The sequence below is a fragment of the Lagenorhynchus albirostris genome, chromosome 2 (assembly GCF_949774975.1).
Source record: "Lagenorhynchus albirostris chromosome 2, mLagAlb1.1, whole genome shotgun sequence".
In the NCBI taxonomy this organism is placed as follows: Eukaryota; Metazoa; Chordata; class Mammalia; order Artiodactyla; family Delphinidae; genus Lagenorhynchus; species Lagenorhynchus albirostris.
The window spans coordinates 161968134-161983640 of NC_083096.1; the positions used below are offsets into that span (position 1 = coordinate 161968134).

The window sequence follows — 15507 nt, forward strand, 5'->3', positions numbered from 1 at the left end:
GTGAGTCTCAAAGATAAAAGCCCCACAAGACACATGAAATATCTCGGTGACAGTCGAACTCACTCAGATTCCATGGTGTTGGGGCAGGAGGGTCTCCCACCCCCCCCCCAATCCTTCTCACTCTCCCCTCGCCCCACCTTCCCCAATTCCAGGTCACTCTCCTCCACTGGCTTTTTTGGTTGTCACCCAGCTGGGCTGCTCTAGCCCCAGGATGAGGTGAGAAAGAAAATATATTTTTAGAGAGGCTTTTTTTTCTTCCAGGGAAATGACTTCAAATGTGCAATTTATTCCCAGGAACGGGGGTGTGTGAGTGAAATGGCTTCTGGAATGGCAGTGCCCTCATCACCTCCTGCTGTCTCCTCTTCCTCAGCATCTCTGCTGACCCTTCCCCTCTCTCCTTCCTCTCCCCCATCCAAGGGAAGAGGGCAGGTGTGTGAACACAGCTCCTGGGCCTGGGCTCTCCCCCCTCCCCCAACCCGACAGTCACTTCTGAGCCCTGTGGCCTTACACTGGCTAGAGGGGCCACAAGGAGTCAGGGTCTTGGATTTGAATGAGGTCTTGGTTGTGGGATGGGTCCTACCTCAAGAGTCTTTGCAAACAACAGGGCAATCAGTCAAAGAGAAGGGGGTGGGTAGAGCGAACCCCAGGGCAGGTAGCAAAGCAGCCTAGGTTCTGCCACAGACTGACTGCGTGACCTGCGGTCAGTCACTTCTACCTTTCAGGCCTCAGTTTTCTTACTTGTGAGATGGGCAGATGAAGGGGTGGAGTGAGGAGAGCAGCTCCAGGCCCTACGTACTGTCATTCTAGGTTACAGGGAGCAAACCTGCAGAATCTTCTCAGCCTCATCCACACACAGGACCTCTGAAGCCTCCAGCTCGAGCTCAAGACTTCAGAAGCTCTCCTCCCTCCTGGGTGGGTGCAGCCTCAGTGTGACCACTTCAGAGCACCCGCTCTCCAAGGCTGGCCCGCCATGGCTCAGCGGAGGCGTCACCACCACCATGAAGCCTTCCTGTATTCCCTCCACGACACCCAAAACCTCAGAGTGAGGTTAGCCCCTCCCTGCCCAGTCTCCCTGCTGGCTCTGCTAGGCTGTGGATGGCATCTGGCGGGGCCGTGGGCTTCTGTTCACAGTTAATGTAAAATTAATTAAGCTTAAGCTTCAGGGCCCCTCACTGGCACAACCCCCTTCCAAAGCCTTGTTCCTAATTTTGTATTCGTGACCCCCTCAAATTGTATAAGCTTCAGGCCCCACAGAGTCGGACCTACACCTGTTTTCATCCCTGCCCAGCCTGAGGGCAGAGCCCACCTCTCTCGGAACAGTTGCTGTTTCCGCAATTCCTCCTCCACGTGCCCCCCCCACCCTGCCCTGGCTGGCCTGGCACCTGGGCCGGACTGACCTGGAGACAGGGTTACTGCATCCACCTGCCCCTCCTGCATGGCCAGCCCTGCTGTGAGGCCCCCCGCGCACTCATCTCAAACAAAATCAGACTTCCTCCCCCATCCCCACACCTGACTCAGGGGGCCTCCCGGGAACCCTTTGGGTCCTTAGTTTGCAACCCCCAGCTCACAGACCTAGCAGAGGCCTGGGTTCAAATCCTGGCCCCATGCCTGGCAGCTGTGTGCCAGGGGGGCATCACCCACCCTTCATCTTGAAAGGACTTGCCCAGAACATGGGGTGAGGTGCTCAGCAAAGGCTCGAGGCATGGCCCTTTGAGACCCTCACACAGGTAGGTCCCTGGGCAGGTAGGGGGCCCCCCACAGATGGAGGCCAAGCCTTCCCACTGTTGCCCGGGCCCTGTGGACTCCCTCAGCAGCCGCTCAGCTTATCCCGTGATACTTGCTGGGGCAGCAGACAGACAGCCAGCGTCTCCCCAAGTGCCCTCTGTGGGCCCTAGATCAGAGCCTTCTTGCCAGAATCCTGCTTTGGTTCCTGATTTCGGGGTCAATAACGTCAGGACTGATTTCATTCAGACTTTTCTCAGAAGCAAACCCGGGTTCTGGCCTCCATCTTGAGTCCTGGGCAAGGCTGGAAGTTACGATAGGAGAAGGAGGGTGCAGAGGGGGCAGGGGGGAGGTAGGGGCAGCCCAGGAGAGGCAAAGACTGGTTTTCCCAGGCTTGTGACTGTCTTGAGCTGGAGGGTCAGTTAGGATCGCCGAGTCCCCTGTGGCCACAGGGGAGGGCACAGCAGTGGTCTGTCAGCACTCTCACTTCCTGGCTGTAACCCGGGGCCAGTCACCCAGCCCCTCAGGGCCCCAGTTTCCCCAACTGTAAAATGGGGAACCAGTAAGGAGCGAACGAATGCATCGTGCTCCCTGTGTGCCAGGCTCCGCTGGAAGGGCTCCTCTTGGCTACAAAGCTGGGAGGCAAGTGTGTTTGTTGTACACAGATCACACGGCTGTGGGGAGGAGTGAGGGACAGCGCTCCTGGCAGGTGCCCTGAACAGTGCCTGGCGAAGAGCAAGCCCTCAGGAGGTCCTGGCTCTCATTATTCCATGGCAGTGTGAGTTCCAAAGAGCCAGTCTGTTTAGTCAAACCTCCGGGGGCAGGTGGCGTCAGGCAACCACTACTGAGCACCTACTGTGTGCCAGGCCCAGAAATGCAACTCCAAATAAGGCAGCTCGGGCCTGGAGCTCAGAGATGCCGGCTGAGGCCTCCACTTCCCTTTTGCTGCCTTGTTGGAGCCAGGAGCCCTGGCCAAGGGCAGAGAAAGGTCTCATTGGGAAGGGTGGTGAGGCCTGGCTGTCAGGCATGCCTGTGGGGGGTTATCTGGTTTCCAGGCTCATCTGAGTGCGTCCACCAATTGGTTGTGTCCATGTGACAGTGTGAATCCCCTCACTGACTCTTTAACTCACTCATCAAATACTCCCCAACAGACCTCTGCCCCTGGCATTACAGTGTGACCATTAAGACCCTGGGTCAAGAGCTTAGCTCTCACTCGCCAGCTGTGTGACCTTGGACACATCTCCTAACTTCTCTGTGTCTCGACTCATCATCTAAAGTGGGGATAATGTCAGTGTGCACTTTGTAAAGCCATGCCTGGCATATAGTCAGCTCTGTTTGGGTTCCGTGATTATTGTCTGTTGGGGATACTGACGTGCTCCCACTTCAGTGGGGGGTGGTGACAGACAGTAGAGACTGAAAGCGGGGGAGGGCAAGGATGGGCACTGGCCAGGGCAGGAGACCAGCCCTGCCCAAGGAAGTCAGGCAGGCTCTCCCAAGGGGCCAAGTGGGCCGTGGGAGTTGAGCCGGGAGGGGGGCAGCAGCAGGTGCCTGTGTGGATGGGGAGGGCAGGTGAGGGAGACCCTGAGATGCGGGGACTTGGCTCCAATGCACAGGTAGGCGTGGGGGAGGGGACCTACACGGAGCATCGGGTGCTGGAATGCGGTGAATGTGTGCAGCTGTGAACCCCAGAGGAACAGAGCGGGGGATGGGGGGGATGGAGGGGTGGGGGGTGGGGTTGGTGAGGAGTGGCATGAGAGCGGCGGGGCCCAGACCTGGCTCAGTTCGGGCTGTGACCGGTATCTCTGAGGAGCAGCAGATGGCGTTCCTGGCCTGCCCAGCCCAAAGATCTTCCCCCTCCCTCTCCTCAGGATGTCAGGGAAGAGGGCTGCTGCTGCCAGAAGTCTTTTTTTTTAAAAATAAATTTATTTTATTTATTTATTTTTGGCTGCATCGGGTCATCGTTGCTGCACACGGGCTTTCTCTAGTTGCGGTGAGCGGGGACTACTCTTCGTTGCAGTGCGTGGGCTTCTCATTGCGGTGGCTTCTCTTGTTGCAGAGCACGGTGTCTAGGCGCACGGGCTTCAGTAGTTGTGGCTCGCGGGATCAGCAGTTGTGGCACGCGGTCTCTAGAGCGCAGGCTCAGTAACTGTGGCGCTCGGGCTTAATTGCTCCGCAGCATATGGGACCCTCCTGGACTAGGGCTCAAACCCGTGTCCCCTGCACTGGCAGGCAGATTCTTAACCACTGTGCCGCCAGGAACGTCCCCAGAAGTCTTAGAACTGGCAGGAACTTCTGAAGGTGGGCCATGCTCACGGCCCATCCTGTGCATGGAGACTGTTCTAATGGCCTTCCTGATCGCTAGTTTTTGGAGCCTTGTATACCTGCTAAGACAGAGTACTCACTACCTCTCAGAGTAGTCACTGCCATCTGCGGCCAGTTCCAACTGTTCCAAAGTCCTTCCTTGCACAGAGCTGACAACTGGCGTCTCATACCCCCCACCCTCACCCTGTTGGCTCCAACTCTGCCCTTTGGGGGCTCCTCAGAACCAGCCTGTTCCCTGGGTCTGTAGCAGCCCCTCTGGGAGGTGACTGTCCCTACATCTGGTCCCTTACTTTATAAACATCATCCCAGCCACCTTTATTGAACCCCCAGTACAAAGTCAGGAAGAGCTCATTTAATCTTCACAACCTGGCACCTGGCCCTGGGCCGCTGTTGTGTGTGGCACACACAGGCACTCACTTTACCTTTGGATGATAAATGAATGAACGAATAAATGAACCCCATGTGGTCACTATTCCCATATTACAGTTGGGAAACTGAGGCTCAGAGAGGTAAACTCACTCATCTAGAGTCACCCAGCTCACAACTGGCAGAACTGAGATCTGAACCCAGGTATCTGCCCAACCCAGAGCCAGAACTCTTCAACTCCAAGCTGTGCTGCCTCAACTGGAACCAGCTCCCCACCTACTGGGTCCCATCAGCCCCTCTCCATCCATCTTCCCAAGGTGCCCAAGGGTCAGAATTCCTCAAGGTTTGGCACTGGGATTCCCAGAGGCTGGGACCTCAGAATTCCTAGGAATTTTTGAATCTCAGAGAGTTGGAAAGTTTCCCTCCCTCTCCAAATCTCTGCCAAAGGGCAGCTGGCCTGGCCTTACATACCCTTTAGGGATGGGGCTCTCACTCCCTTTCAGGGAACACCTAATGCAGCTCTGCCTAATGAGCTGAACTTTGTCCTCTGGACCTCCTCTCAAGGCCCCTGAAGGACCAGCCCAGGTTCCTCCGACACCCCCAAATCATGGCTGGTGCCCGAGTCTGTTCCACCGGCCCACCCGGCACTCACCCCTACTGGCTCCGTGAGTCCTGGTTTCAGTTCCCTTTTCCTTGGGAGAATTGTTCCAGTTTCAGCTCAATGATTTCCCATCTCCTGAGGGCAGGCCCTGCGCTGGGTGTGGGGACATGGGGGCTGAGGGCAAAGACTTTCCGCCTGCCAGTGCTAGCGAATAACCTCCCCTCTCTGGGCCTCGGTTTCCCATCTAGGAAGTGGAACTATTGACAGCACCTACTTCATGGGGTCACTGAGAGGGTGAGATGAGATAACCCCTGTAAAGCACTTGGCATGGGTAAGGGCTAAATAAATATTTACCCCCTTCTTCTCCCAAAACAGGTGGGGGGGGGTGACTGGGAGGTGAGTGGGAAACACATTCATTGATTCAACAAATTTGTATTGAGCCACTGCTACGCACCAGGCCCTGGGCTAGTGCTGGGGACACAGCAGTGAACAAGACGACACAAACCGTTGCCCTCCTGGGGCTCATGTGCTAGTGGTGGGAGACCCCAGTGGGTAAGTGCAGTGCATCGTATGTCAGGTGGGGATAAAGGCACCAGAGAAACGCACAATGACCACGTTTGGGAAAAGGAATGTGGGGCAGGGGTAGGGGGGTCTGCATCCTACAGTGAGGAATCTGAGTCTCAGAGAGCTGGGGACACCTGCCTGAGGTCACACAGCTGGTGGGGAAGCAGCACTAGGCCAAGTCTGCCCACCCCAGTGACAGGGCCCAAAGGGGGCCACGCCTGATCTGAGTTCCCGTTGCCCACCCGTGGAGACATCAAAGCCCAGTGGACTCGGATGACCTCTGTCCCCGTCTGTGGACCGGCTTGAGGGCGGGGGTGATGGGTCCTGGGAGAGCCAGTGAACCGAGTCGTTAGCGGGGAGGGTATTAATGGTCACGCAGATGCGACCCATCTACCCAGACCCTCCGACAAGCCGGGTCGTACCCCGCATCCCCACGCGGGGTCCTTCCCCTCCAAGCCCTGCGACGGCCCCGTCCCCAGAGCAAGCCTCCGCGAGGCCGGCCACCCGTCCCGGGTCGCACGTACCCCCCCCCCCCCCCGCCTCATCCCGCGGCGGGCGGGCGGGCGCGTGTGGGGCGCGGGGGCACCCGGGCGGCCCGGGCTGCGGGGGGAGCTCAGCGTCCAGCCCCGCCCCTCCCCGCCCCGCCTCCCGCGCTGGGGGCGGCCTGGCGGCGGCGCACGCTTCCTGCAGGCGCGGCGGTCGTGGGCGCGGAGCTGCCGGGCGGAGCCGGGCCGCCGAGCCGGAGCGCCGACCGAGAGCGCGCCGGGCCAGCCGCCGGGCCGCGCCGCCGTCGCCGCCGCCTCGGGAACAAAGGCGCCCGCCCGCCGCCGCCGCCGCAGCCGCCGCCATGAAGCCCGGTCCGCCGCACCGCGCCGGGGCCGCCCACGGGGCTGGCGCTGGGGCCGGGGCCGCGGCCGGGCCGGGGGCCCGCGGGCTGCTCCTGCCACCACTGCTGCTGCTGCTGCTGGCGGGGCGCGCCGCGGGGGTGAGTGCTTCCCGCTCCCGCGCCCCGGCTTGCGCGCCGCGCCGGCCTGGGGGGGGGCGGGGGTCCAGTGCCTGGCCGCCCGCGCCTCCCGGGGGCTCGTTTCCCCGGGGGCTCGTTTCCCCGGGGGCGGGACCCTTCCCCGTGGGCGGCCTGGGGTCCGGGCGCGGGGCCGCGCTGGGCGTGTCTCGGGTCTGAGCAGACGTGGCTTTGCTTCGTGGGTGTGCCCGGACCGCGGCCACTTTTAGGGAATCGGGTCGCCTCCCCCTGCTGGGGGAGGGTGTGCGTTAGGTTCCTCCCTCCGAGGGTCGCGGCGGGAGGGCAGGGGGGCCCGGGGAGGGGGAGGGGTGAAGGGGACCTGTGTGAAGGTGACCTGAGGGGGTGGGTGAGTGTGACCGCGTGTGTGGCCACCTCCGTGGAGGGTGCTGGGACCTGTGGGGTGTGCACGGGTGAAGGATGAGGCGTGAGGACCAGTCCGTCCCCATGGATGGGGGCCATCGTGCCCTACCTGCGTGTGGTCGTGTCAGGGTGACCCATTGTGCACGGTGTGTGCCGGAGACGGGCTGGGGACTGTTGGCCATGCTGTGTGTGCCTACAAGAGGTGAGTGTGTTGAGGGGGAGATCTCTGTGGTGGGTGTGTGCTCCAGCCCATGGGAGTGTGTGTGCAGGCGTGTGTTGGCAGGTGCATGGGTTACCCCGTGCGTGGAGCATGCGCCCCTGAGTGGGGCCGAGTGTGCAGGTAGCGGTGAGTATGTATGTGTATGAGGTGACCCCTGGGTGTTCCTTTGAGTGACCGCAGCAGCCGTGGGGTTGAGCTCAGTCCCAGCTCCATCAGGGGGAGCAGGAGGAAAGGCCACCTCCTCCCCTTTGAGGGACCCAGGTCCCAAGTGAGTTCCCTATGGGCACGTGTCTGGAGCCTGGCCTGGGCATGAACTGGGGGGTTTCTAGGCCTGATCCCCTTGGTTGGTTCTAGGAGCTATGCCTGTCCCCCGTTCCCCAGGCTGAGAGGGACCCAGGCCTCTCAGGCAAACCCCCCGCCCCGGGTGTCTACTCCTCCACTGCAAGTCTCTTTGGGCCTCAGTTGGCCAGTCTGTGAAATGGGAGGAGGTCAGGCAGAGACTCAGAGGTTGCATCTTGGACAGGCAGGCTACTCCTCAGCCTTTCCCATCTGGGGACTATGAGCTGGGGTGGGGGGGGAGTGTTGAATGCCGGGCTGAGTATGGGGCCCGGTGGGCTGGGTGCCTCATCCCCAGTTATTCCCCAGGTGGGGTGAGGAAAAGAGGTCCCTGGGAGGGACAGGGACCCAGCCCATCCTAGCAGCTGGGTTACTTTCTCAGCTACACTTGTGGAAGACCATCTTTGAAATCAAAGATGTGGAAATCCCACAGCCTTGGGTTCAAATCCTGATCCCTCCCCTGATTCGTGGTGTGACCTTGGACAAGTTATCTCACCTCTCTGAGCCTCCATTTCCCCCTCTGTGGAACGGGGCTAATAACACCCTCCTGAGAGATTAAATGAGAGGATGTGTGTGCTCACCCACAGGAAGAGCTCAGTCAATGCTTGGTGTGTGATGAATGAAAGGGACACCGGACAGCATGCTTTAGACCTGGCCGCCCAGCAGGATCCCGAGCTGGGTGACCCCTGGGCAAGTCACGTCCCTCGCCGAACAGCTTTTCCTCATCCATAGAACAAGGCTCGTAATCCGTGCCCCGTGAGGTGGTGGAAAGAATTAAATGAGCGTACGGAGGTGAAGGGCCCCGATAAGGCAGGGTGCCCCTGGATCTGAGGCCGAGGTAGAGTGGGTGTGGCTCCGACCCAGTGCTGGGTGGCAGGTAAATCGCACCCCCGGGGTCTGGGCCTGGAGGCTCGGATGGTGGGCTTGACTTGGAGGAGAGGAGAGGAGGGGTGGGGCTCCGGATGAGGTAGGGGGGCATCCCTCTCCAGGCTTCACACCTTTCCAGGGGCCCGGCTGCCGAGCAGGGACGTCACCTCATCTGGCCTGGGAGGCAAAGGGTTAATGGGTGGTGACCAGTGGCCAGGGAGGCACACCAGAGGAGGAGGGTGATGCCTGCAGCAGGAGGGACTGAGATTAGACCAGAAGAGCCCCAACCAGGATGGCTCCAGGAGTGGCCTCCCCGCCTCCGTGGCGGGGGCCTCCCAGGACATCACTGGGATGGGCAGTGGCTGGCTCAGGGTAGGGGAAGGGCAGGATGACACCTAGGTGCCCACCAGCTTGAAAAGGAGTGTGTGTGTGTGTGTGTGTGTTGTGTGTGTGTGTGTGTGTGTGTAGCAGCAGCTTCCAGGATGGCCTCAGTAGGAGTAGTGGGGCTCATTCGCGCTGCAGATGGTGAGTTGGGGTGTGTGCATGTGTGTCCTGGCATCTGCTCTGGGAGTCCTCTCCTGAGAGACCAGCTAATTATGACTCTGAGAGACATCTGCCTTCAGGGCCGCTTCAGTTGCTGTACTTAAGTCACTGCCCAGAAAGACCCAGAGTGTGGGGATCCTGGAAATTTCAGCTTGAAAAGTGTTCTTTAGATGCTCAGGGCTGAAAGGGATTTAGGTGTCACTTAGCCTTGTTTGAATTCCCAATGTTGGGAGTTCACTGTTTTGTGGCTTTGTGACCTTGAGAAAGTTACTTAACCTCTCTGTGCTTTCATTTCCACCTCTGTAAAATGGGGAGAAGAGGAGAATGAGCGGGGTTAACATATAAAGCTCTTAGCACAGTTCCTGGCGCATAGTAACACTCAGCAAGTGTTCACTTGTTCTTTTACAAGGTTGCCATTCTGTGTTTGGGAATGTGGTAGGGATGGGGGGTGGTAGGGTGAGGGACCATGGGAAGGGGAAATCAATCAGGGAATTCTTTTGAATCCCCAGCCCCATGCCTGGTGGTTCCTGCTCCCTCCCCACCCCCACAATTTCAGGTATCCAGGAGCTCCCTACTCCTCTTCCCTCCAGCTCCTCTGGTTGACTGTGAACATTGGGTTGCCAGGGCAAGATTGTTCTCACTTTAAAAATTAAACGTTGGGGACCCCTAGACTGTTCCAGGCCAGGCCCTGACACAGGGATACCATAGGGATCTGTTGCTGTTAGCACCCAAGGTGGCAGGGGCTCCAGGGACAGAAACTTTGGGTAAGGGATTTCTGTTTCAACGTCCTCATTGTAAAATGGGGACAATAACAGTGCCAGCCTCACAGGGGTGTTGTGATGAGAAAATAATCTCCTTGGGGAGACTGAGCACAGCTTGCCAGTGAGCTCTCAGGAGATGGGGCCTTTCCAGGAGGGAGCCCGGAGGGCAAGGGAGGGCTTCCTGGAGGAGGAGGTTTTAAGCTAAGCTATAAAAATGGTTGCCATGTGACACTGAGCAAGCTGTAGCCTGCCCTGACCCTCAGCTTTCTTACCTGTCAACTGGGGACAAATACTTGATGTATACAATGATTATTAGGGGTGTTATTGGTCGGGGGGGGTGTGTGTCACACCATTCTCATGCCCGAGTTGGGATTGGAACCTGGTGCTTTCTGCTCCCTGGGGAGCAGCACAGTGCCCCCAGCTACAAATTCAGTGTGTTTCTCGTTCCCTCATATTGGGGATTGGTGTGGGGTTGACCTCCGCTGGAGAAAAAGCAGTGTGGCCTTTTGAAAACAAATGGCTGCTCCTACCCCATGGATTGGGGCATGGGGTCCTGGGAGGCCCCAGGGCAGCGCTGGGGCAGGGACAGCTTTGGGCTTGACATCTGGAAAATGCTGGGGCAGAAGTGGGGTGGATGAGAGGGGCATCGTGGAGAGGAGAGAGTCAAGACAGAGCTTCCCCTAGAAACCAGGTCTTGCTGCAGGCCTCCCTCCTGCCCCTCCCATTGGAGCTGGGACCATGCCCCAGAGCTGCTTGCGGGGAGAGGGATGGGTTGTTCTAGAAGGGGCTGTAATAGGATTCCTGAAGGCTGGAGCAAACTGAGACAGCTGGGGATGGGAGGTGGTGAGCCTGGCAGTGGCTGAGGCCATGATTTGGGAGGCAGCTTCCACACCTCTGAGGGCTTAATAATACAAAGAGCAGCTAAAGCATACTGAGAGCCCTGCCCACTGGGCACTTTACATGCATTGGCTCATTTAATCCTCATGATAATCTTTGGAGGTAGGAATTGTTAGAACTCCCATTTTACAGATGAAGAAAACTGAGGCACAGAGAGGTTAAGTGATTTGCTCAGCGTCACACAGTTGGCAAGTGGCAGAGCTGGATTGAGCCAGGGCCTGGCAGGCTAATAGAACTGGGCCGCAGTCCTAATTTTACCCTCTCTTGCTGTGTGATCTTGGGCAAGGTACTTACCTCTCTGGGCCCTCCTTACCCGCAAATTATGCCCACATTACCTGTATCATGAATGCCTGCTCATTGCCAGGCTCTGGGCCGGGCATGTCTCCTATCTTTTTTCATTTAATTCTCACTGTAGCCTTGGAGGCATGTTGCATGGGGCGGGGGACGGGTCTGGCCCTGGAGCCCTTGCTCCTCCACTGCCTCACAAGGCTCTGTGATCTGTAAACGAGCTATTCTGAAGGTCATGGGCGACGGGTCAAGGGAGAGCTTTATAAACTGTGCCGGGAGTCAACAAGATTGGGGGGGTGCGGGGGCTTGTGTCTGGATCATGTGATCATGGCACAGGACAGGGGAAATGTTTAGAACCTCAGAATGAGAGGGGTCTAAAAAAGCCACCGTTCCCCCTGTACACACTGGTTGCCCCCAGTGTGGGCTCACTCTCTGCACAGGCGACCAGGCCTGCCTTTAATCCCCTCTGGCCCTTAGAAAGTTGTGTGGAGCCCAAATGTACATCCCTACCACCCCATCCCTGAGTCCTGGCCCCCTTGCACCTAAGGTTTTCTCTGGCCTGAGTGTCTGAGCCTCAGAGTGGGGGAGTGACTTGGAGGTCACACAGCAGTCAGGAGAAGTATCAGAATACTTTCTTGATAGACCATGAGCGCCTTAGGGAGGCTCTGTGTTTGCCTTGTTCTTTGCTGAACCCCCAAGTCCAACTCTTTGCCTGGCCCAGAATTGAATGGTTTGAATGAATGAATGAGTGAATGAATGAAGGAAGGAAGGAAGGAAGGCAGGACTGTGAACTTTGGAGCCCAGGCTGGGGCTTTGTGTTGTCTACTTTGGAGGTGAGTTGGGGTGACAGTGAGGCTGGCAGAGTCCTGCTGGGTCCAAGGTGTGTGCCCGTGGCTTCGGAGGCGCCAGGGGGCCGTATGGGGTGGGCCTGTGGTCTGAGCGCCAAGGTGCGGTCATCGCTTCTGTGTGGGACGCAGGCCCTGTGGCTCTGGGCTCCAGCCCAGCTGCTGGGGCCCTGTGATTTTGTGTCCGCGGTGGGGGGCAGGGTGACTGGAGCCCGAGGCTGCCCCAGGGTCCAGCCCCGTGCTCACTCCCCAACTGCCCCTTGAAGCAGCGAGCAGGGTCTGTGCTGGTCCCAGACCACCTGGCTTGTCTTGCTGTCCCCCCTAACGTTCCACCACATCCTGGGAACATCAGGCCGACGCCTGGTAAATATTTGTTGGCTGACACCCACTCCCCTTGCCTTGGCTCCCAGCCTCCCAAGATTCCAGGAGGCCGGGTAGGCCTCACTTCCGGCCCCCCTCCCTCCAGAGCAGGCCCTGGCCAGAGGGGTGTCTGCTCCCCTCCCCCACTGACCAGGCCCAGTCTCAGCGCCAAACAGGAAGCCGTGATTACAGGGGGAGTCTGAGCGGCAATGGCTGAGGGCCCAGCGGGGGGATGGGGTGAGGGTGGCCCCTGACAAGTGATCTGGCCCCTTCCCTACCTGGCTGCTGAGGGTGGAGGGCAGGGAATGCCTGTGCTGGCCTTTCATACCAGGTGGAGAGGGTTCTACGTGCCCCAGCTGGCTGAGGTCTGCCTTCTTCCCACCCCTGGGTCCCCACCTGGGCCTTCGTGCTATGTCTGTTTTGGGGTCGCCAAACCTGAGGGTGCAGCTTGAGGGGCCCCAGAGCCAACTGGACCAGGGTTGAAGTCCTGGTTCTGCCAATTTCTGGCTATGTGATCTTGGCAAGTTCACTTAACCTCTCTGAGCCTCAGTTGCCTCTTTAAAATGAGCTAAGAATACCTCTGCCTCCGAGTTCCTTGAGAATGAACAACACAAAATAATAAAGTGCCTGGTGAGAAGTGGGCTCTGCTCCTGCAAAGAGCGATCTCTTCCGTATACCTGCTTTGGTTTTGCTCTTTTCCTGTCCCTTTCTTTTTTTTTTTTTGCGGCACGCGGGCCTCTCACTGTTGTGGCCCCTCCCGCTACGGAGCACAGGCTCCGGTCCTGTCCCTTTCTTGATCTCACCGAGGAATTGCTTTTTGGGGGTGGAGAATTTGGGAACCAAGTTTGAACGATCGTGGATGACCCAAAGCAGAATCGCCGCCAGGCTACCCTAAGAGGGAGAACGTGGGCCTGGACTCCCAATTGCAGCAGGCAGGATTTGGGCCAGATTAGAGGAAGCACTTTCCAGTGCCTCGTGGTACTGAGTTCATGAGGAATTCGGTTCTTTGGAGCTGTTGGCAGCCTGTGGGTAAGTCTGGAGGCAGAAGATTGGACTTGATGACTCTTCAGGCCCGCGCTTCCAGTCCTGGAACCCCAGAGAGACCTTGCTGTTTGAGATATAGCCATGGACATGGTGACACTGGGCTCTTCCCATTTTCCTCCCAGCTGGGGAGTACCTCGGCTGTGTTCCGTTCATCACACAGGTCCTGGCCCAGAGTAGGTGACTGTTGTTGTTTGCATAGGACCTCAGGGGTGAGAGAGCCCTAAAGAGACCATCGGCCCCGCAGCCCTGCAGCCTGTAGCCTGCTGTCTCACAGATGGGAGTCCCGAAGCCCAGAGATGGCCTGGGGCCTTGACCAAGGACTGGGGAGGTGGTCTCATTGAGCCTTCTGACGCTGGTGAGGCTTGGAGATGTCAGGCTACCTGTCAGAGCTCACACGGCTGGGCATGGGTGGAGCTGGGTGTTCAGTTGCTTTTCAACTACTCCGGGTTCTGGCTGCGCTGTTGCTGACCGTGTTATCGCACCCCTTCAGGACTGGGGTCTTCTGAGATGAGCGATGAGTGCTGGGGGCTTGGGGGGCTGGGGAGGAATCTGAGGAGTGGGTGTGGGGTGGGGGATGATGCTAGTTAGGGCCTGGACCCCGCTTCTGGGCCATGGGCTTGCTTCACCCTGGGATCAGCCTTAGCCCAAGCCCTCCTAGAACTCTGCACCTCCTGAGCTGCCAGCCAGGCCCCACCTGTCCTGCCCCCACCCCCGAAGCCCTGCTCACCGGCCCAGACTTTAATAAGGGTAATTTAGAATCAATCGCGAGCAGGATCTGGGGAATCTAATTGCAGCAAACTGATTGCCAATTCGATTGCAGGCACCAGGGCACTGTGGGCGGCTCATTAGGCCTGTCTTCCCTTCCTGAGGTGGGATTTGGGGGGCTGTGTGGGGACTGAGCAGGCAAAGCTCCTGGAGAGGCGGGGGGGCTGTTACAGTGGGAGCAGGGGAAGGATATTCTTGCTTCTTGGGGTGCCTGGCAGCATCCATGTACTGACACCCTCTCCAGGGCCCACAGCCGGGGTGGGTGCCCATGTCTGTCTCAGCCCTTTGCTCACCTACCACATGTTTCCTGCCACCTCCTCACGGCTAGGCTGCCATTGAGGGTGGGGTGAGGGTGTCTGCAGCTGAATTCTACCTGGCTCCTGCCCTGAAGTTGCTCCCTTGTCAGGGAGCCAGGCCTGATGGTGATGGTGACAGTGATAGTGGCCGGTACTTAGAGAGTGCGTGCTGCGTACCAGGCACAGTTCCAAGTGCTTAACATGCTTTATCTCAGTTCTTACCACAACCCTATGAGGTAGGTATTGTTACCCCACTTTACAGATGCCGACACAGAGGCCCAAGAGGTTAAGCAGTGTGCCCCAGGTGAGGCAGTTAGCAAGCAGCTGGAGGCCGCTTCCTGAGATGCCATGTTGTCTGGGGGCATCGGGCAGGCCGAGGAGGCTCAGGGCTGCGTGGGCTCGGGCACCGGGCCTGTCTTTTGATGGACTAGTTGGTTCATTCTGCAGACATTGATCGAGCACCTGCTCTCTACCTGGCCCTGTGCTGGGGGCTGTGGGTGTGCAGGTGTATCTTGCGTGTGTCCTGCCTCTTGTCGGTGAGCCTTGCTTGGTGGGTTTGTGGCAGGCGTGTTGTGCTGTGAGGGCAGGCATTGAAGAGAAGCAGGGAGGAGGCCCTGCCTCCCTCCCCCAGACAGGTTCGAATCCCAGCTCTGCCACAGAAGCATCGTGAACCTGGGCAAGCGACTCCTTGACTCAGCCTTACTCTCCTCCTCTGTCAAATGGGCCAATAATGCCTCATTCACTAGGCTGGGGTTAGGAGCAGTGCTGGGGGAGGTGCAGCTAGTTAACGAGCTGGCAGCTAGTTAAAAGGAAGCTGCTCCTGAATAGTTACTTTTTTTTTTTTTTTTTTTTTTTTTTTTTGCGGTACGCGGGCCTCTCACTGTTGTGGCCTCTCCCGTTGCGGAGCACAGGCTCCGGACGCGCAGGCTCAGCAGCCATGGCTCACGGGCCCAGCCGCTCCGCGGCACGTGGGATCTTCCCGGACCAGGGCACGAACCCGTGTCCCCTGCATCGGCAGGCGGACTCTCAACCACTGCGCCACCAGGGAAGCCCTGAATAGTTACTTTTATTTTACTTATTTCAATGATTATATTTTCCCTAAGATTGTTAGGTCTCAGAGGTGAATCTGAGAGGTGACTTGTCATGTGACCATGGGCAGCTACCCCCCCTGCCCCCCAGCCTCTACTTCCACATCTGCAAAGTGGGGAGATTGGATTGGGTGACCCAGGGGCCTTTCCAGTCTTCACATTTGAGGAACTAACAGAAAGACCAGAGGCCGGAGAGGGCAGGGCCTGACCTGGGGTAGCCCAGTTGGGAAGGGAGGGCAGA

The 15507-nt window shown here is 58.4% G+C and overlaps 1 protein-coding gene across 2 annotated transcripts in view; it reads left to right on the top strand.

Annotated features, from left to right (window-relative positions):
• The first annotated feature begins 6481 nt into the window (after positions 1–6481).
• SDC3 (syndecan 3) overlaps positions 6482–15507 on the top strand; it is a 38144-nt gene continuing 29118 nt past the window's right edge. The window contains exon 1 of one of the 2 annotated variants that reach the window (XM_060140798.1): positions 6482–6560. The gene's annotated coding sequence lies outside the window, so the exon portion shown is untranslated. Of the gene's footprint in view, positions 6561–12970; positions 13103–15507 lie in introns of those variants that run through there. The other variant, XM_060140797.1, reaches the window with a different exon arrangement.